The 21,500-nt window shown below is 38.7% G+C and overlaps 1 protein-coding gene across 13 annotated transcripts in view; it reads left to right on the forward strand.

The window, feature by feature from the left end:
• Esr1 (estrogen receptor 1) overlaps window positions 1–21,500 on the forward strand; it is a 392,546-nt gene that overhangs the window by 202,486 nt on the left and 168,560 nt on the right. The window lies entirely within an intron of this gene.

A 21,500-nucleotide genomic window follows, 5' to 3' on the forward strand; every position in this document is an offset into this window, starting at 1 on the left:
GGTTTTTGGTGCATGAGAATCTAGAGTAGAATTTTCTTTGGTGGTACTGTTAAATAATCCTAGATGTGGTTATCTGCATGGTTCTCTTGAGTCTGTGGGTTGGAAATCTGACCTGTGGAACACTGATTCTTATCTTGGATAGCCTTCACTGTAGTGATGGAGAACGAATAGGCACTACACAATGGATGTCAAGTCCCAGATGCACTCAGACGTCTCCACAGTGACACTGAGGGGAAAAAGAAGCTGGAGGAAAAGCTTCTAGAAGCAGATAAAGCTTTTGATGAGTTAAAATAACAGATCAGGGCAGGTACATGTGTGGAAGTCAGAGCACAACTTCAGTTGTGGTTTCTCCATTATCATCCACGTGTCTTTTTTTTCCAAGACAAAGTCTTGGAATCTGCTCAGTTAGGGTACATTACAGTAAACCCTGGCCCCTGCCTGTCTCCATCTCACCATTGTTGGGTATATCATTAATAGTTACTTTATCTCATTTAGGTTACAAAATAGCCTGACAAAAGGCACTTAAGAGGAAAGGGTTGATTTTTTTTTTTGCCTTACTCTTGAAGGGTAGTTCTGTCACAGCAGGGAAGTGAGGGCATCAGAAGCTAGGTTGGTCTGGGTATAATACAGCCAGTCAGGAGGCAGAGATCTGCATGTGTTCACAACCAGTTCGTTTCTTTCCTTTTATGAAGTCTAGGACCTTGTCCCACAGTATGGTGTTGTCCCAGAGTTAGGGTGAGTACTTCTATCTCAATGAACACAGTGTAAAAATTCCCTTATGGATATGCACAAATAATTTGTCTCCTTGGTCATTCTAGATCATGTCAGGTTGACAGTGTTAGCCATCACGTTAGGATTACAAATACTCACATCCACACTTAGCTTTTGATCAAACTCAGGTCCCAAGACTTACCAGAGAAATATTTTTTCCACTTAGCTATGCTCCCAGCATGAAGGAAAGATGTTTTAATTGATTAATAACAGGAAAACTGGGGATCAAGATCAAGACGAAGGTATAGTTCGCTATCACATGGCTCACCATGAAAGATGATTTCGTTTCATGGCTAGGGTGTGAGTTTGGGTGCAGCATTTGATAGAGTCTCTTAGGGAAGAGTTGAAATGTTGAACTCACGCTTTGTGTGAGGCATGACTATATGTCTTAAAAAGCAGTTTGAATTCAGAGGGTAATTAATTCTAAGAATTGAACCATCGCATTTAGAAAATGACACCTCGAATCATAAATGAATTCAATATTTAAGGACTTCATCTTTCTTTGCACTGTTGGAAAATTAGTCAGGCTTAATTAAACTCACAAAAAGCTTCTACCTTAATTTGACAAGTGACAGGAATGTAGCCGCTGCGTGAAGAAAAGTTAAGGTAGGAACAGCATGAGGACGGCGAGTCCAAGTTTCTTCTTTACTAACTGCAGGTAACTTAAGCCGGGTTCATTCTCTGAAAGATGAAAGAATTGCTTTGTAAATGTCTAGAGCCTTTTGAAAAATGGGATGACACCTGTATATTAATCCCGCCTTCTGAAAGAACTGTTTCATTCTTTTTGATCCTAATTAATATGCAGAGAGAGCCATCCTGGCTATATAAATATAAATATGGCACCCTTGTTTTTGGTCTAGTGAAAAATTCCAATTTACAAAAGCACCATGTAAGGCTTCTGTTTTCAAATATGAATGAAGATATATGTTGGGCCAGCCTGTGTCAGCACACACTTGTATGTGTGTGTATGTGTGTCTGCATCAGTGTTCTAGAGCTTCCATAAGAAAATACCATACCCTGGGTGGTATAATGACAAAATTAATTTTCTTGCATTACAGGAAGCTGAAAGTCTAAGGTTCTCATGCTAGAAAATTTGGTTTCTGGTGTAGCCTTCTCTTCAGACCTAAAGTAGTTTTATGTAACATTTTCTCTGTCTACACATTCATCTTTCTCTTTCTTAGAGGGACAATAGGTGAGGTGCCAACCCTTCTGAATTCAGGTGATCTTTTTCAAAAACGTTTTTACTTTTAATTCTATTATATGTGTGTGGGTACTTTTATTGAGTATACGTCTCTTCACCCATTGCATGCCTTGTACCCATGGTCAGAGACGGGCATCAGATCACTTGGAACTGGAGCTATTGGTGGTTATGAGCCTTCACCCGGGATCTGGGAATTGAACTGGGGTCCTCTGGAAGAGCAGTCAGTGCTCTTAATCTCGAAGTCACTATCTCTCCAGTTCTGGCTTCATTTTATCTTAATTATCTCCATAAAGCACATGTTCCAGATATCATTTAGGAAGCTTGAGGTTCAATACATGAATTTTCCTTTTGGGAGTAGAATTCACCACTTTACAGCCTTGCTGTAAGAAAACACCACAGATCACTTGGCTCAACTACAGAAACCAGTCTTGTCCTGGTACTGGAGGCTGGAAGCCTGTGGTCTGTTTGGCAGCTGTGGTTTCTCTTAGTGCCTCTCTCCTTGGCTTGCACCCTGCCACCTCCCCCTGTCCTCACATGACCTTCCCTCTGCCCACACACTCTCTTCCTCTTTTTGTAAGGACACCAGTTATACTGGATTAGGACATTATCCTTATGACCTTATTTAAGTTTAATTAGCTCTTCAAATGCCCTGTTTTTAATGACAGACACATTCTAAGGTCCCGGGGTTTGGGGTTTCAAAATATGAATTCTGCAGGCACACAATTCAGTAGTGTCTTTTTAGGGTACCCCATCAACTGACCCTGGTCTGTCTACATGCACTGAGAATGTGTGTCTTCCTGGCTGTTTCTATTAATATATAAATATACTTTGAGATGTGTTTTACAGAAACCATAACCTATGAAAACATCTCATTTTATAAAGTCTTGTATATTTTATAAATCCATTTATAAAGACCTGTATAAACTGCCTTTTGTAAAGCAGTATCATTCATTGCACAGGATGCCACATATGACCTCATGACACCATCTGTATCTAGCTCTAACATTCCCCCGAATAAAGACTTAATTTACAACTGGATGTACAATTCCAACTAACTACAAAACTTGTAGTAGTAAAAACATCTACGATTAAATAGACCTTTGCAGCATAATCCAACAGGTTCACAACAGTTCAGTTTCTTAGCTGTGAATTAGGAAATTACCTTTCTATATATGTAGCAAAAAAAATTAATTGGGTTCCATAAACTTACCAAAGACCTATTCTAGGAGTATGTGGTTTGGCTACATGGGGAAATAATATTCACGTGTTAGTCCGGAGATCTTCATCATGATTAGATTTGTTCAGAGAACTGTGGTTCCATATGACACAACATCTAGGCTGTGCAATTGGGACACTTCTCAACCTTAGCACATGTGCTGAGCTCTCGGACTTGGTCATCCTTCCATATCCATCATCTCATAGATTGCTGATATCTATTAATGTTTGTCATTTAGGAACCTAGGTCCTTCCGGTTGCCCCATGCTGGGTTAGGTTTCTGTGTTCTTGTATACACAACACAGTACAACTTTCTGAGAGATGCTCTCTCTAATATTAGAGATGTCCAAGTGTCTGTATTCTTCTATAGTTCGCAAATTTCAGGCTGGTTCTTTGGAGTTCTTTCTTTGTCCTGTTTAGCACTAAAACAAGACACACAGCAGGGGTTTAAGAAAACTTCTTGCATAAATTAATGAACAGACTCAATCTGTTTGAATAATTATGTGTTTTTATATTCAAGGCATTGTGGGTAAAAAGGGACTATGCATAGACTCCAGCAGTGTCCTCACAATACAAAGACAACATCTGCATTGCAATAGAAATTCAGGAGACACGTTGAAGCTTGACTGTGTCAGAGGATGGATGGTTTAAATTACAGAACATCAGAATGGGAGTCAGAGTATCAGATAGCTGCTTCTGGATTTTATCCAACCCAGTAGATCACTCATTTGATTTCTAGAATATATATTGCTTCCTGTCTATCAGTCTTGGGGGACAGCATCAGATGTGAAACCCGATTCAAACACTGACTCCTGCTCAGAATTAGTAGACAACTCTGTAGAAGTCAGTTTACAAGCCATGCTGATCTCAGGGGTAAGATGACATAAATAATTTCTGCTCAACCAGTTTGACTTAAAGACCACAAACCGAAACAGGAAAATACGTCCCAAATTCAGAGTCCTGCAGAGATATGAGTGACTGCACCTCTTCCATGTTAAAACCCCTGATCTTGATCGCTGCTTGCCGATTTTTTTAGTATATTTTCCAGTTGGAGGGAGATGTTGGCAAGGGAGACATGTCTGCTACGTTAATGTATCTGATTACTGCGGAGGGTCAAACTAGACCTAGATATACATGCTTTTAAAGATCCTTTTGCTATCCATGCTGTGCACAGCTTCGTGACGGATGAGCTTTGTAGTTTATACTTCCATGATGGCAGACATCCACAGAGACTTGTCACAAGAGACCCAAGACGAGCTGCTGTCAGCATCTTCCTTTCGCAGATGAGGAAGTTACCGCGTAGATGTGGTAGACACGCGGGGTTCGTTCACTAACTACTCTGGCTAGGTTCCATCACACCTTGCAATGAAATTTGAGACAGTAGAAGCAGGGAGCTAATCCTTAAGTATTTGGTGACAGTGTTGCCATCCAAAGGCCAAGAATATTCTGAAGTGATACATTTTTTAAAAACAGAGTTGCTCTATTTTATTCATGGGATAAGCAGGAGCTTTATTAGTTGTCAAGTGGTTGCTCTTTAATATTTAGTATAATTTTTTCATATCTGTAGCATTCTGGGTAATGATATTTACTCAAGGGGTTACATGTGATCAAACCCCATAATATTTAAAGAGTCAAGAAAAGATGGAAATATGTTTAATTGTTATTTCTGGAGTCTATAATCATTACCACCAGACTTTGCTTTTATGCGTTTGTTTCTTTTACAAAATTCTCCTTATTGTTGAGCATTTTATAACACAGCAAAATATGATCATATTCAAACTTCGTTCATCCATTCCAGCCTCCCAATGTGGCCTTCAGACCTGTGGGGTTTGTTTGTTTTTGTTTGTTTGTTTTTGACAGCCCATCAAGTACACTTAGTTTTGACCACATATACACAGGTGTGGGACACTGAAATCTATCAGTGACCACATCCCCAAGGGGAGGTGGATCTCTCTCCTCAGCTGTTAACTTCCAGGAGCCCCTCAGTAAGTGCCTGGACATCACGCACCTATCTTGATCAGCTTGCAAGTCTTAAGCAGGTGACCGCAAGGTCGGAGAGATCATAATTTCCAGCCATGTCCAGAAGACAACACTTCACAGCAGTTTTATCCCCATCTGTCTCTTACATTCTTTCCACCTCGACTTTTGTGGTATTGCCTAAGCCGTGATGGTGGTAGTTTAATTAGATATTGGGGTTTGGGCTGAATACCCAGTCTCTTATTCTTAGCATAAAGCAACAAATTAGAAATGTATTTCTCATCTTCTCTTTATTCTAACATTTTCCCAGGTCACACCGGCTTCTATACATGTGTGATCATATGTCTTTATCACCAGGATGTCCATGGGACACCCTAAACTCAATTTCTTCAAACCAGTAAACTTTTCCCTCAAAAACGCTTTATTGGCAACTTTCCTCATCTTACTAATACTTCCACATTTTAAGGAATTGAGGCCAAGACTCGTGAGTCTTCAGGCCACACTTTTCCAGATTTTGAGCTAGTCTTGACACATTTTGTTCTGCTTTGGTCTGGCTGTGTATCTTCCCAGCTTACACTGGAGGCTTGGTTTTTGTCCTCTTCCATTCAGACCATTCCACGGAGAGCAGCTCCAAGGGCCAAGGTTGCCTGCTGCCTCTGAGTGCTCGCTCCTTGTCTGCCAGTCTCCTTCCTGCTCTATCCACTATAACCTCATATATGTTCAACAGCCCCAAGTCTGTGGAGATGAGATGCTTTCTTCTCCTCAGACCCTTTGCTTCCTGTTCATATCACTTCCTCAGGGAAGCTTAGCTGGCATTCTATTATGCATGCTCTTGGCTCTCCTGTCTCCTGCCACACTCAGCCTCTGTGTCCTCATACTGTGTACCACCTAATATATTATATAATTGACTTCAGAGTCATGTGAATTAGAAATACCAAGTAGAAATAAGTTATCAGGTCAATTGAGAAGTTGCAAGGCTTGTAGTCAAAGAAAACTAATGTAGTAGCCTGACCCTATGTCATTTCCCTCATTTTTTATTATATAAACATTGCGGCCTTTTGTGTCATCTTAGAACTTGAAAGAGTGCACGAGAGCAGTACAACTGAGAGAGAGAGGAAGAGAGAATGAGTTATCATTTCCTATTACTTATTGTAGTATTACTGTTTATATTGTCTATGGTTGGTAATTTCTTTACTTTTTCTTCCTTTATTGCTAGTTTCACAGATACTCTTCTATAGGTTGCCGTCATGATGGAAATACATATGTAGAAAACAATGTGAATATTACTGGAGCCCTGGACCAGAGGGTGTCCAGCTTTAAGTCTTCACAAGCAATCTGGTCTGTTCACTGCTCTAAACATAACAAGCAATAGTGAGAACAGGAAAACGGATTTAACCTTCATTATGGACACACAGGGAGGAGGAGGAGATTCGCATCCTCAGCTGTTTTCATGGATGCTGGCGCAGGATTCAGGTTTAAACAGGGTTGGCTCTGGGGCGAGTGACAAATTATTAAGGTGTGAGTTTAGTGTGTGTTTATGTTTGCTACAGTTTGCTCTGAATGGGGATTTAAAAGCCAATTAAATACAAATCTATTTTCATACTTTGGTAAAAATTCACAGTATATATAAAATGCTTTTTATGAGAATATTTTTTTCTTGTCATAAATTAGAAGAGTAATTTAATTTTTAAAAAAGTTGTCAGTCAACAAACTCCTTTAATTTTACTTTATTCTTAAACCTTTCTTTTCTTTGTTTACTATTACTATTGGTGTGTGTCTGTGTGTATGTCTGTGTATCTATGTGTGTCTCTGTGTGTCTGTGTGTGGTATGTGTTTGTGAGGGTGTCCAGCACATATGCAATGGTGCAGGAGCAGACAGAGGACATACTTGTGCAGTTGACAATGAGTGACCCTCCCTGATGGCCCAGCCACAGTATTTTAATTAATAAATATTAATTGTGAACATCAAGATGTTTGGAAATATATCAACATCTGTGAGATGGTTAAGTCATGATGGTTAATATATTATCTCACAGTTTGGAGTCTCTTGTTCTTATTCTGTTGTTTTGTATCCCATGTTTTGTCTCCAACATCACTTCTTGCTCACCTTGGTCCTTGTAGGTACCATTGTCCTCGCTGCTATTGTAATGTTTGTGCTTCAAGATTTCAGGAGCAAATGAAGCTTTATGCAACCTGTCTTTTTGTGTCTGGCTTTTATATCACTTTAGTAATCCCAAGCACCATCCCTCCACCTTTTGCACATCTTTGGTTTCTTTTTTTTAAAGCTGTACTGTTTTCCACTGTGATGTCTGTATCACATTTTCTTTGCTTACTCATCTGTAGGCTCAGATTTTTTTCAAATCCTATTTCATTTAAACATCTTAAATGCTTTTACCTCTCTTCTAACCCACCAACCAGAGGTAGGGGAGAAAGAAGGTTAATAGCAAAAGGACACTCTTCATAGTCAGCATACCAGTTCAATAGCAAACCACAAACACTAAACATGAATCATTAGCTGAGGCAAGATGCAACAGAAACAAGGCTCCACCAAATCTGCATGAGTCCGTGGAAGCAGCCAGAATTAGCCAGAATACCTGAGAAGTTCGTTGGTGTGTTTGTCTCTGTGAAGTGAAGATCGGCGATGACCAGCGAAGTGTTGCATGGCATAGCAATGCAAGAGCATCCTCCCACTGTTCCCGGGGGATCCACTTATATTCTTTCCAAACACCACTCAACCTCTCAAATGTCTGTTTTCAGCAAAACATCACATGCCCTTAGGAAAAGCATCACATGACACAACTGCATTCTTAAAGAAACCAGACATTCCCACTTCACTCACCAGTTGATACATTCTTAGGTTGAGTCTGTGCATGGGTTATTAGAAATAATACTTCAAAGGACCTGGGAACACAGATACCTTTTGATACATTGTTTCCACTCTTTTGGATGCCATCTATTATTGGAGTTGTTGGGTCATATGGCATGTCTCTCTGTATAAATGTTTAAGGAACCCTCATATTGTTTGCCATGGTGGACGTAACAGTTTTCATTCTCATCTCATGCTACAAGTTTTATTTATGCTAATATTCTAATCATTTATTGTATTGCCGACATTGACAGCAAGAGTCTTGAAATGACATTTCATTGTGTGTCTAACTTCTACTTCATGATGGTGAATAATCTTGACCATTTTTAAAATGTTTTTTTTCCCTGGGAACTGTTAGCTATTTTATTCTTTTGAGAAATGTCTCTTGAGTACCCTTCCTCAGTTTTCACTGGCGTTAGCTGTTTTCTTGCTGGGAGTGATCTGAGCTCCTCATGTATTTCTGATCCTAACCCATCATCAGACACATGGTTTACAGACATTTTCTTCTATTCTGATGATTGATTCCCCATTATACTGATTTTTCTTTAGTTCTACTAAACCCTTTTAGTTAAATGAAATCCCATTAGTCTACTTAGTCTTATTTCCTGTGCCTTCAAGACCATATTAAGAAAACAAATCACTGTCTAGACTAGTGGAACTTGCCTGTTCAATGTTTCTCCATTTCATATTCTCTGCACTTCTGAGGAAAATCAACTGACTGTAAATAGATGGATTTGTTTATTTGTTTGTTATTTGTTTGGTTGGTCAGTGTATCTGTTCTTATGAAATTACCATGCTCTTGGGATTACAGTACCCTTGAAGTCAGTGTGATATTCCACTCCTTATCTTCAAGACTGGCTTGAATGTTTAGGACTTTTTGTTTACATATGAATTTTAGGATAATATTTTTATTTTACAAATACTCTTGAAGTTTTGATTCAGATCACACTGAATTTGTAAATCACTTTGGCTACTGCAGATGTTTAACAATATGGATTTTTAATCCATGAACATTGGATATATTTTGATTTACTAGTATTTTCCTCTGTTTGTTTAGTTAACACTTAGTTTTCAGTGTGTGACTTTTTTACTTTCTTGGATAAATTGTTATCTTTTATAGCTGTCCTAGATGGAATTGTTTTCTTGGATACCTCATTGTTATTGCATAGAAACACTATTGCATATTTTTAAACAGAGTCTCATGATATAGTCCAGGATGTCCTGGACTTCATAATGCAGTTCAAGTTAGCATGTTTTCTTCCCAGAAGGCACAAAATGAAATAATTTTATTAGTATTACCATCATTACCAATTTAAATCACAAGATTTTTTTTACTAAGTATTTATTTACTTTACCATTGCAGCAGATTCCCCTCCCTCATCTCTTCCCAGTCCCTCCCTCTTACCTATCCATTCCCCCCATTCACCCCTCCTCCTCTTTGCCTCAGGAAATGGAAGGATTCATGGATATCAACCAGACTTGGCCTATCAAGTTGCTGTAAGACTAGGTATGTCTTCTTCTATTGAGGCCAGACAAGTTCTTCCAATTACGAAAAAGGGATCCAAGGGCAAGCAATCGGGTGACCTTACCTCCTCAGTCTCCTGAGAGCTGGGTTACAGGTACATGTCACCACATCTAACTCGCACTGGGTTTTTGTATGAGATAACTTGGCATCCTAAAACAGCACTCAATGTGCTTATTCTTTCCAACTTTCCATGTGTAGTGTGTAGAGTTGTCTGTATATGAAACAATGTAATGTAAATAAGGATAAGTTTACTTCTGGTGCATGTAGTCGCCAATCTATCATATGTATGTATGTATGTATGTATGTATGTATGTATGTATGTATGTATGTATGTATCACCCATTTTTAACTTAATTGATATAGTTAGACTTCCAGCACTATGGTAAATAAAAGTGAGACTAGTCGCATCTTTGCTTTGCTCCTGATCTTAGGTAAGGAATATTCCAACTTTTCATGATTGGCTGCAGTTGCTGTGTGTTTACAGCATAACCCTTTAGTGTTTTGAGGTACATCCATTCACTATTAAATTTATTGAGAGTTTTTATGAGGAAAGGCAAGTAGGCAGTTTTTGTATCCATTGAAACAATTACATATAATGTCTCCCTTATTCTGTCAATGCAATATGTCACGTTTATAGGTTTTTAAAGACATTTAAGACAATTAGAATTAGTTCTTTAAATATTTGGGGAGTTGTTAGTGAAGCTCTTGAGTCCTGAACTTATATTTACTGGTGACCTTTCGGTACTGATTTACACTTCCAACTCATCATTGCTTCATCTTTCATTATTCAGTCTCGATGATTATGTGTGTCAGGAATTCATCAGTTCCTTCATGTTATTCAGGTTTATGGGTCTGTCCTTATCAACTGTTGCCTCTGTGTTGCTGTGTATTGTGTGCAATTTTCTATTTTCTATTGGGCCTTCTGTCCTTTCTTCCTTATCTAGCTAATACTGTTTAGAAATCAATTCTAAGTTCTATTGATTTTTAAACATTTTTTCTAATCTCTATTGTTTTTGCTTTTTCTTTATTGTTTTACTGTTCCTACCACTCCAGGGCTTAGTTTGTTCTTTATTATTGAGCTTTCTAAAGAGTAATTTTGGGCTGTTGAGATCCAACTTGCTTCCTTTTTCTTTCCATCTTTCCCTCCACTTTTCTCCCTTCCAGTTTTTCTTTCTCTTTTAGTTTTGACACAGACATTTATTACTGTTTCAAATACATCTCAGATTTGCTTCTATTAAATCCTGTAAGTTTTAGTATGATGTATTTCCATATTTTTGTCTGATGACTTATACTTCCCCCTCTTGAATTTTATGTCTCATTAAGTAGTTAGGAACATGTTATTCAATTTTCATGTTTTTGTAAACTTTCTAAAATCCCCACTATTGCTGATTACTATTTTTATGCTGTTGAGGTTAGAAAGAAAATTGGTCTGATTTCAATCTTGCTAGATTTGTTAAAAGTTGTTTTGTGGCCTGGCAAATCTATCCTGTGTCCTGTGTTGAATGTACATTCTGTTGCTGTTAGACAGACGTTATATGTTCATCTCTTTGGTATAGTTGTGCTAAAATGCAGCTCAAACTTAAGCTTGCTTTATTGATTTTTCTATCTGAATGAAATAGGCATTGTTCAAACTGAATATTAAGGTATTTTTGTATATTATATAGCTGTGCCACCTTTCAGACAGATTGATTAATATATTTAGGTTTTTGGGTTTTAGGTTATACTTATTAACACTTATTACAATATATTGATGAATTGACATTTTTGTCACAAAAATAACTTTCTTCTCAGGTTTTTGTTAAAATTGATCTTATTTGAGGTAACTACCCTTCCTTTCCTGTGGCTTCTGTTTTCATGCATGAGTCTCCCCTATTCTTTCAGTCTGTCTCTAGGTGCAGTGAATGTCTTAGAGGTAGCATACAGTATTTCATTTTTGTTGTCCATTGTGCTATTACTGAGAAAATGACTATTCTTAGGTCATTAGACTTGGAGATTTTATCCATTTGCACTCTGAGAAGAAAGGCTCACTAATATTATTTTTATAATTGGTTTTTGTCAATCCATTGTTACTTTTTTTTTCTCCTGTGACTGTTTTCTTTTGTTATTGGATGATATTTTTCCTTAATGGGATGCTTTAAATAGTTCCTTTTTTGTCTTTGAATACCCATATAGGACTTTTGCTTGGTGAATACCTTAAAACATATGAAAACTTCTTGCAATTTTAAGTGATTCTTCTAAACATTGGTGAGAAATTTCCTACTTATTTGAGTTTCTTATTTAGAGAGTATTTGATTTGAAAAGGGAGAAAAAGCTCTTCATTTACCTTTCAAAAATTGTCATTTTTTTCCCTCCTTTATTGTACTTTTTACTTATGTGTATGCATGTATTTCTGTGTATATATATGACACAGGTGTCATACGGGTGAGCAGAAGGCATGTGGTTCCTGGAGTTATAGGATGTTTTCAACTGTCTGATGTAGATACTGGGAACCAAACTTGGGCCCTCTGAAAGTATAGTTAAGTGCTTTTAACTGCTGAGACATCCCTCTGGCTCCATGAACAAAGAAATATATCTTACCTTGAATGTTGGGGAAAATGCTGGGGATGTTTCAAGAATGAGTATGACTCTCTGAAATGTTCTCTCTTGTCCTTGCATTTTTCCTCTATAAATTTAATCAGTTTTATAGGATATAATTCTCCTTTCTGTGGTAAGAGTCTAATAGATGATCAATGTTTGGGAGCAATACTATGAATGGTTTGCTACTTTTGAACTCTACAAATTGAAGACCCCAAGAAATTTCTTATTTTTATTCTTATTTTTTTCAATGGCTACATCTAGGATAGTGAATTGTTTTTAGAGTAGGAAAAAACTTAAGGATAATATAGTTCTCTTCATTGTTTATCAGTTCATTGTTCTTCCCTGGGTCACATAGCTAGTTAACTTCTCAGCCAAGAAACCAGATTGACCCATTCCTGGATCAATGATTTTTTTTTTCATTGTACTAAATGGCTTAGTTGACCTGTTCATGACATAGATCGTCATCAAAGATAGAATCATGCATAGTAAGTTATTAATATCCACAGATGAAAATTGTGCCTTCTGGACACAGTATACCACTCTGTAACAAAATCATTGGTTGCTGGATTTGGCTTAGTTGCACAGAAGAGTTGCTACTATGTGGGTATATAGAGATTATGATAGGTATTTTAAAGTACTTATAATAATATACTTTTAAAAGGACATTTAGGCCAGAGAATACCTTTTTGAACAGGGGTTCTGAATATGTGCCTGGCTCTTTTCTTACTGCCTAGAAACCTTTGGAATATTATTTCATTTTTCTTCAGTATTTTGGATCTGATATGATCCAGCTCTCAAGGGTCATGTATTGGTGGATGGTCTTTCTGTTTGGGAACCTCAAATAGAGTCTGGGGGAATGGCAAAGTCATGGAGAGAACTTATCTCGGAAGAAATTAACATAGTTTTGTGGGATCCCAGTTATTATTATCATTTTCTAAACAGAAAGATTTGTCCCTCCCTGATCTCTGGCTTCCTCTCGTATACATTCATGATAGGATGCCATCTTCTAGGAGGCTATGGGCAGAGGCCAGCCAATGAAGGCATGTCTCTGTCTTAGACATTCAGCTTCAAGAATGTGGAATAAATACTCCTATTTTACAAGATTCCAAGATTTAAAATTTTTCTTTTGACCATGGAAAATGAACTAATATATGCTAACACTGAGTATTTGATTCTGAAAAATGAGGGCCCAGGATTCAATAGTCTCTATGGTATCATTCAGATCTTAAATTTTAAGTTTTTATGATTCAAGTTCAGATGGAGACAATGGAACGATTGTAGTAGAACAATAGAGGGAATATGAAAAACAATATTATCATATTATGGCTGCTTTGATGTGGTTGTGTCAGAGATGTAAAGCCTTTAATATTTTATCTAACTTAGAGTAAGCCTTCCCTATAAGTTGCCTATGGTTAGTAATGTGAAATACACTTAAATTTTTCCTTGTGTACTTAATCTAGTACCCAAATAAAATGCAATTACAGAATGCTCTAATCCTAATTAAATAAGTATTACTAAGCAATGAGTCTGCATTCTGCTCCAGCTGGAGAATCGATGGCATATAAAATTAGGCACATTTCCCTGAGGCATCTACAGTGCTGTCTCCTCCCTCCTTCAACTTTATTGTTTTCCGCTTTCTGAATCACACCTAGGTTTTTTCTTCCACATTCTCTCTCCCCCTTTCCTGACAGAACCTTTGCTGTAGCACACAGATCCATTTATTAGCTATGGGACATATTTTTCTGTTGTATACAAACCTTCAAACAGAAATTAGTTATCATTTCATCATTTGGAATACACTTTCCTGTTTGCCAATTCTCTTTCCTTGAGGTGGCTTAAGAGTCCCCCGAAGTGATACTCTTCCCCTTCTGACCCACTATAATCCTCTTGTGGTATGTTTAATAGGAGGGTGTCCTGTGCTGTCAGAACCCCGTGCTAAGCCAAGAGCTGAGCTCTCTGTCTTACCATTTGAGAAGGACTGGATACATAGCTGTGATCATGTTCATCTGCCACCATGTTAGGATGCTGGGCTCATAACTCTGCTCATCCTCACCTGGCCTCTGTCTGCCGTCCCACCTCTGTCCCTGATCTGTGACATACATTCACCTGCATCAGGTTTGGTTTGTGGCTTGGAGGCCATTGGTCTGGCTAGTTGATCTCATCCATTACTCCGACCTAATTGTCTGTAGTCTTTGCTCTCAGCTAGTGGGAGGAGCATCAACCCCTCCATTCGGACCCATCCTGGCTGTGAATAACTGAGCATCTCTTCAGCTGGCTCTAGGTCCTGTGTGCTCTCCCACAGGTTGACCGCTTGGTTTTGCACTTTGTTACTGAGCACCACCTTAAATGTAATATAGACATCACTTCCTATACACCACATAGTTAAGCCAAGGAAACAGTTCATAAACACTTATTTATGAAAGTTTAGTAATATGTCTTATGAACACAAATAGAATTTTTATTTCCAGAGGCAGATCATTGTTTATTCATGATACTCTAAAATGGTGAATGTTTCAGTGATAAAGAAAGTGGGTGTGGAGGAGAGGGCTGTTTTACAATAATCTGTAACTAAAGAACTCCTTGGACATATAAATGTTTTGCTGATCACAGAAGATTTTGTTCCTCTCCTCTCATTCTCTCCCCTCCTGTCTTCTGTCCTCCCTTTCCCTTTCCCTTTTGTCCCTTGCAATCCCAACACTGAGAATATACAGACAAGGTAAACCTTCAGACTTGCTGGCTAGCCATTATAACTGAATTCCAAACTTTGGCATTACTGAGACTCTATGTTTTAAAAATAAGGTACAGGTAAAAATAAGGTGATTGTGGCAGACAGCTGATGTTGACCTCTGGCCTCTACATGCATGTGTGCATACATGTATTTGCAATGTCCCTTTGTACACACACACACACACACACACACACACACACACACACACACACAAAACAACAACTTGTATACATCCATACAGAGAGAGAGAGAAAATGCCAAATACTACAACTGTTACAGTAAATTAAATAAACTACATTAATTAAAAGAGACACCGATTTTAGGGAATAAAAAGAGCAATTACCCAAATCACATTGAAGTAGGACTTCCATGTGCCTGAGTTATTTTAATGCTATTCAAGATAGCGGGTAAGCATAGTTTTGCTGCCAGCTATCACTCATTGTAGAGCTTGGTTGGAGAAGTCCCATCTGTAATATGTTCCTGTTGGATCCTGTTTTTATTTTGCTGCATGCCGTGCTTCTTTATGCTTATTATTTTGTCTCAGGGGGAATTAGGAAACTTACAGTTTACACTATGCAAGGAGAGTCCTAATAATTCTGTAGGATAATATGTCCATCATACAATGTTTGATTATTATTTCCTGTAGACAGCTAGTCACTCTACATCTGAAATACACCGTCTCCCACTCTCTGCCCCCACCCTCCTCCATCCTGTCTACATGTATGGCAACTTTTCTTTTTCTGTTCTTTTCACTTTGAGATAGAGTCTAATTATGTGCCACCACACCCACTTCTAAATATGGTTCTAATACTTTAAAGGAGAGACCGAAGGACGTCCTAAGCAATCTCTTTTACAGTAATTTATTCAGGAATAACTTGTTCTGTTTGGTCTAAGACTACAGTTCACCATTTATTCAGTCCAACCCTTCCACAATTTAAATGGCAAACCAAATGCCTGTGGCATTGATTTGTTTCACTTGGATGCACAGTCTACTTCCACAAAGAGAGTCTGGTTTGGAGTTTTCAGAATTGGTGATCGGGCCCCCAAACGCCTGCCTCTATCTGCCTTGCGTTCTGCAGTTGAACCCACCAGGCAAATGGCAGAGTGAGTAACAAGACTAGGCGACTTTTTGATTCAACTGTAAATAAAAGGGTTGGAGGATTGGGGGATGGCTTGGTGGCAAAATGCTTATGTCCTAAGCACGAGGACCTGAGTTTGATTCCCTAGGACTCATGTGCAAATTTGGGCATCATGGCACAAACTGGCAATCCAACTATGGCAAGATGGGAGGTGGAGACGGGTATTCCTGGAACTTGCTGGCAAGCAGCCTGGCTTACTTGGTGAAACTCCAGGCCAATACAGGACTCCTTGTCAAATAAAAGGCGAAAGACACCCAAAGAGCATTCAGGAGCTTTAGTTGTCCTCTGTGCTCCTCCCACCTGCCACACACACACAAGTTGAGTTTTTTTGAAATGGAAAAAAAAATCATAAAAAACTAAAATATGCTCACAAAGCAATAGTGCAAAGCCCAGGAACATAAGCCTTATAGTTATTAAGAATATAAAAAGAATCAAATAAAATAAAGTGCTCAAGGTTACTTAGAGTATTCATGCAAGAGAAGGCAGAGTTGGTTGAAGTAAATGTCGCTCCTGCCCATGGAGCTCCTGCCCACTGGATTGTTGGCCCAGTTTGGGTGTCCTTACAGTGCTAGAAATAAAAATGGCAGCAAATCACAACACCCAGTTATGTATATAACTGTATGTATGCAAATAAAGGCAGAACTCAATTGATTTGACTGTGTAAAGAGCTGAAAATAATTCAGGTAGATCTGTTCAAACTAACATTAGGAAAAAGTGATCCAGATGGCAGGGTCATAGAAGAAAATAGTACAAGCCATAGCAATGCGGAGAGCCACTCTATGACTAAGGACTGGATTTAGGCCCTACTGCTCAAATACAGACTTGTAGAAGCCAATTTCCTATTAAAAAACGATGGGAAACTTTGTGTTAAAGTATGATGCAAGTCTTTTCTAAGAGTTTCCTTCTGGATGCTTACATCATAGAAAGACTGAAGGACCAAGAAGAAATCTAGGAAAGCATCCATGAGAAGCAGAGTGGAGAGCAGAGGCAAGGCAAGCCTCTTCTTTCAGAACAGGGTACTATCTCAGGACGCAAAAAACAAATTGGTTTTCAACTTTTTGGGAAAACCTAAATTAGCTCTCACTGGTTTTGTGAATACACACACATACACACACACACACACACACACACACACACACTCACACACATTTAAATACTCATATGCCTACAGACACATAAACTCATGCACACCTACACACTCACATAACTTACACACATACTCAGACACTCACATACACATATACACACATGCACACACACACACACACATACACACACACTCACCCATAGGCATACACATCCTCATACACACACATTCACATGCTCTCTCATGCATTTATACATATGCACACACACTTACCCACATGCATACAGACACACTCATGCATATACTCTCACATACATCCACATGCACTCAAGCACACTCATATATACTCATATAGTCCTACACACACTCATACACTCACACACTCATACATTTGTACACACATGCATATGCACATACATGCACACACACTTAAACATATACACTCACAGACTCTCACACACATATACACACATACATACACTCACATCACACTCACCCACACGGACACACACTCTCACATACTCACATGCACACACATTCACATACTCTTGCACACATGTACACATATGCACACATACTCACACTCACCCACAAGCACATGGACACACATAAATACTCTCACACACATGCATATGCACTCAAGCACACATACACTCACATATTTCTACACACATACTCATAATATGTTAACACATGTATACACAATTCACACTTGCACATAGACATACACACACTAACACACATATACACACACTTTCACATATGCTCATTCACACACACACACACACACACACACACACACAAAAACACATACTTGCTTGAAAAAGAATGAGTTGAAAGCAGATAAAAGATACACGTTAATTAACAAAATATCAATGCTTAAAGTTCAAGCACTAAGCTAGGAATCCTGTTTTCTAACTTACAAGATTAAGAACTATGAGATGTGTTGAAAGCTGCTGAGGAAGATCGTGGAGGCAGGGAGAGAAGTTGATATCCAAATGGTTAACCCTACACCCCACTTCAGAGTGACAGGCAATTTACGTATCTTGGAAAGTTTTTGAACGTACAAGTCTTGTTAATGTGAGTAGCTAGTTATGAAATTACTGGTTATTCTTATTATTTATTCCTGTCTTAAAGAAATAGTTAAAGTTAGTTTAAACCTGATTAGGAATGAGACAGCTTAAAGCACTGAAGTAGAAACTAAAAAAGACAGTTATGAGCTCTCTGCACTTGGAAGGCCGAGGCAGGGGTTTAGGGCCAGCCTGGTTCACACAGACAGAGCCTGTCTCAAACAAAAAGAAACTAAACAAAACCAAAAAAGAAGCCAAACTCAAGACATTTTTGATGTTTAATGAAAATGGACTCATTGAGTGTTAAAAAAATCACTTTTTATTTTTTACTAGTAGTATTTTACAGAAAAAAATTACTTTTAAACTCTAGAATTCATTATGTTTTCTTCAGAGTTTGTACTTTGAAATCATTTTCCTAGATCCTTTCCTGGCCACACACAATAGACTTACTTACCTGGGTTCTGTCTTAGCAGTGTTAAAGCTTGGCATTTCTCAGACCTCAATGCTGGCTTCACCTAATGTGTGCATGTGGAAGGGATGAATATATCTTTGTCTTCTCCCATGTGGCCAGCCAGACTGTCTTGGAGTTCAGGGAAGAGCTCCCTATTTCCCGGTGGCATGGGCAGTCTTTCATCACAGCAGGTTGGAGACTGGCTAGAAGCTCCCTTTGCAGTTTTCCTGTCTCTGCTTGGCTAACTCCATGGTTTAGCGTGAGTTTGTCATGGTAAGAACTTCCCAGTCTTTCTGTAAAAGGACCTTGCTCATCTTCAGACTTGCTCTGTCTATTTATGGCTACATAGCTTTCAAATGAATTTTAAATCAACTGCTAATGAAATTGCATTACATTTATGAGCAAAGTTGACAAGGACTGACATCTTTCTGATGTTTTGTCTTTCTACCTATTAACATTTTGTAACTCCTTTTATGTTAGCTCTTTAAAAAAAATCAATTTCAATAAAAAAAATCAGATTTCTCCAAAAGGTCTTGAAGATTTAAGAACAGTAATAGGCATTTTATTCCGTGATGTTTTAAGGAATTGTCTTTTAAAAATTATACTATCTAGTTATTTCAGCTGTACCCTGTATTTTTAGAAATTTTGTAAATTTAGGTTTCACAGCCTATTCATTTAACATTTTTCTATGTTGTTGGTCATATTTCAAAGAGAAAGTGTAAGAAGGGTACATGAATATTCTAATACAGAAATATGATAGTTAATTCCTGGATAATTGAATATTTACCAAATTTCTAACTTTTATCATATTGAACATGACTGAATAGTTTTAACTTTGTTAAATCTTAGTATACATTCCATTTATCTTTTAGATTTACTTCTAGAACTTACCTTTTAGACTTACTTCTAGAACTTACTTTCTGGGTTGAAAGGCTTACATGTTTACATACACACACACACATACACATACACACAAACACACAGAGAGAGAGAGAGAGAGAGAGACAGACAGACAGACAGGCAGACAGACTGACTGACAGAGATAGAGAAAGAGAAAAGGGGAGAGGAAGGAATGGAGGGAGAGAGAGAGTGTTTTGAGACAGAGTCTTACTCTGTAACTCAAGCAATTCTCATCAACTTGACTGCCAACTTGAATTGATGGGAATCCTCCAGTCTCAGCCTCCAGAATGCAGGGATTACCAGCACGAGTCACTGAACACTCCCTTAACAATAATTTAGGGGTTCAGAAATATCACTAAATACATTCATTCATGGCGACCGTCATTACTGTGGAAGGAGAAACGAGATGCTCCTTGCTAGGGTTCTGCTTGTTAGGGACACTTGGCCTGAAGGAGAGCAGCCCCAGCGAATGACTGCACCACTATGACGTTGCCTAGTCTCTCAGGCCATGTACTTCCCCCTCTATGCTCCCTGTAAGCACAGATGACTAGAATGAATCACTCTGGAGTTAAATGTAGCTGTAGAGAGGAGAGCCAACTTTCCCCCTCTCTTTATTAATGTTTACTGTTTATTTTGAAGGCAAAGGAGACTCTAAATAAGGGGCAAAAAGATTCCACAAACAGTGAAAACGTTCCAAACAACAGAGGTAAAGTTGCCATGACATAATGGCGCATGCTCTCTCCTTGCATGGGGATGCATTCTCATAGGCACCGTGCGACAGGTTGGATGATTTTTTTTTTAAAGTATGTGTTCCCAGCTAAGTGTCTCATTGACATTATCAGAGTTCATTTTGAGGTGATTCCACACCAGGTTTCGGGGAGCTCATTCTGATTGCCCACTCCACTTCCATTCTGAGTACAGGCTGTTCTGAAAATCCTCCAAGTTGAAATATTTTTATTTGGGCAACTTCTGTTACCAAGGTAATTTAGCCTATCTTCAGAGAATAAAATGGAAAAAAAAAAAGACAATCCAGGCTCTGTGACCTTAAACTTCCATTGTAGCTTAGAGAGATACTTAGCTCAGCTGGTGAGAGCTTTGGACCAATGACACCAAGGCCACGGATTTTATCTCATTACAGAGCACTGAATCCCAGCAGAACAACCCCACTGCAATGGCGCAGACTCCCAGAGACATCCGCTCCCCGTACCCAGCTAGGCAGTTACCAGCAAACTTTTAAGAAAATCATGTTGGGAAGCATTGAGTCTCCAACATGAGTCTGGTTGGAAGGCCAAGAGGGAGAGTCTCGAGCAAGTACTTTGGGGCAGAACAGAGTGAAGGATAAGAGCTTGCTCTGGGAAGTAGGCAGCCAGTGGCTGCACCAAAGGAAGGAGGGTTCCTAGCAACAATGGAACTATCAGATGACAGTGACCAAATAAGTCAGGGTCAACAATCTGTCTGTAATGAGGGGACTTCGATGTTCTATGAAAGATCTGCAGCTGGAGACTGGGGAAGAAGTGTTAATGGAATTCTACAGAACATTCTCCAAGTTGTCACTTGGATCAAGGATGAGATGCACACCAGAAAATCTCTGTGTCAGCTAGTATGACTCAACTGGTATCATCAACTGAGCCAGCATGGAGACATGCAGGTAATAGTGGCGATATTTGGTGAATGCCTCTAGTTCTTTGTTTGCCTGGGCCTTGGGATGAGGATGTGGAATGTATGCTCTGCCTGTGAGCATCATTTAACCCCGACCTTCACCAGATCAAGAAACTGGGAACAATGGTATTCCCAGAGCCAGGAAAGGCCTGGACAGTAGATGGGTGTCCCCAACAAAAGCAGCTACAGGAATCTGGGAATATGGATTAACAAAAACCAGGAGAAGGTAGCACTTCCATGGTCACACCTGTACATTTAGGCAGAGAATATGTTGTCGATGATGGTGTCCTTTTCATCTCTGAAACTGCTCCAGAAGCATATGGAAGGCATCCAG

This window comes from Rattus norvegicus, chromosome 1, assembly GCF_021556685.1.
Source record: "Rattus norvegicus strain SHRSP/BbbUtx chromosome 1, alternate assembly SHRSP_T2T, whole genome shotgun sequence".
In the NCBI taxonomy this organism is placed as follows: Eukaryota; Metazoa; Chordata; class Mammalia; order Rodentia; family Muridae; genus Rattus; species Rattus norvegicus.